Here is a 1,012-nt window from a genome sequence, read left to right as displayed (position 1 = left end):
GATGGTGGGGACTCGCGAAACATCTCGATGGGAGTTGTTCTGGCGGAGCAACTCCGGTACTAGGACCGTGCGGGGGCCTGACAGCTTTCGCGTACTCTGGGCTGGCCTTAAGTCGGCTGGGTGGCCCGCGAAGCCATCATCAAGCCGAAACCTAAATCATTTCTGGAAGTACATCAAGCCAGGGCGGTGATCCCAGTGGAAAAAGAGGGAGTGGACTACTTTCTTGGAGAGCAAGCTCTATTACTGTACTCTCGAGAAGGTTTGCCATACTTTGAGTTGTTTTGGTTAGTCTTTATTGACGTTGCTAGTTGTATTACATTTGTGTATAGTGGTGAAGAGAAATCACGAAGCTCGACTCCAGCAAGAGCGACAAATCGCAGAGGCGGATAAAGGTGTTTCTCCTTCTGCGGCTTCTTTCCGCGTCAGCCGCTGTTCCTGTTGCTACAGCTCCTGTCGATGCGGCTGCTGGCCAGCAACTTGGAACGCTACCTGAACACCCAGCACCAGGTGATGTGGTCGCTGAGACGTGCGATATCCGCACCTGTGCCAACTACTCCAGGTAATGTTGCTCGCGCTTTGTACATTTGATATGCTGTATCTAATGATGTATAAGCTCTTTTTGCTGTATCAGCCGTCATGGCTGATACAGCTGTATCAGCCGTCATGGCAAGTGCAGTCAGCGACTCCCGGCCGGCGCAACCTCCCCCAAGGCGTGTAGCTTTGTCAACTACTCCAGGTGATGTTGCATCGCGCTTTGTATATTTGAAATGCTGTATCTAATGATGTATAAGCTCTTTTTGCTGTATCAGCCGTCATGGCAAGTGCAGTTAGCGACTCCCGGCCGGCTCAACCTCCCCCAAGGCGTGAAACTTCGTCAGCACCTTCGACTTCCGTGTCCCGTGCGCCAGGTGAGGAACAATTCAGTCGATTAGGCGCTACGATGCACTGCTAACTCGTTATTCAATTCCTTATCGATCTACCGTTAGCCAATGCTAGTAGCAAACCAAGCGGA

The sequence above is a fragment of the Phytophthora infestans genome, genomic scaffold, assembly GCF_000142945.1.
Source record: "Phytophthora infestans T30-4 supercont1.46 genomic scaffold, whole genome shotgun sequence".
Classification (NCBI taxonomy): domain Eukaryota; phylum Oomycota; class Peronosporomycetes; order Peronosporales; family Peronosporaceae; genus Phytophthora; species Phytophthora infestans.
The sequence above is the reverse complement of the archived record's forward strand: the minus strand, read 5'-3'. Positions refer to the sequence as shown.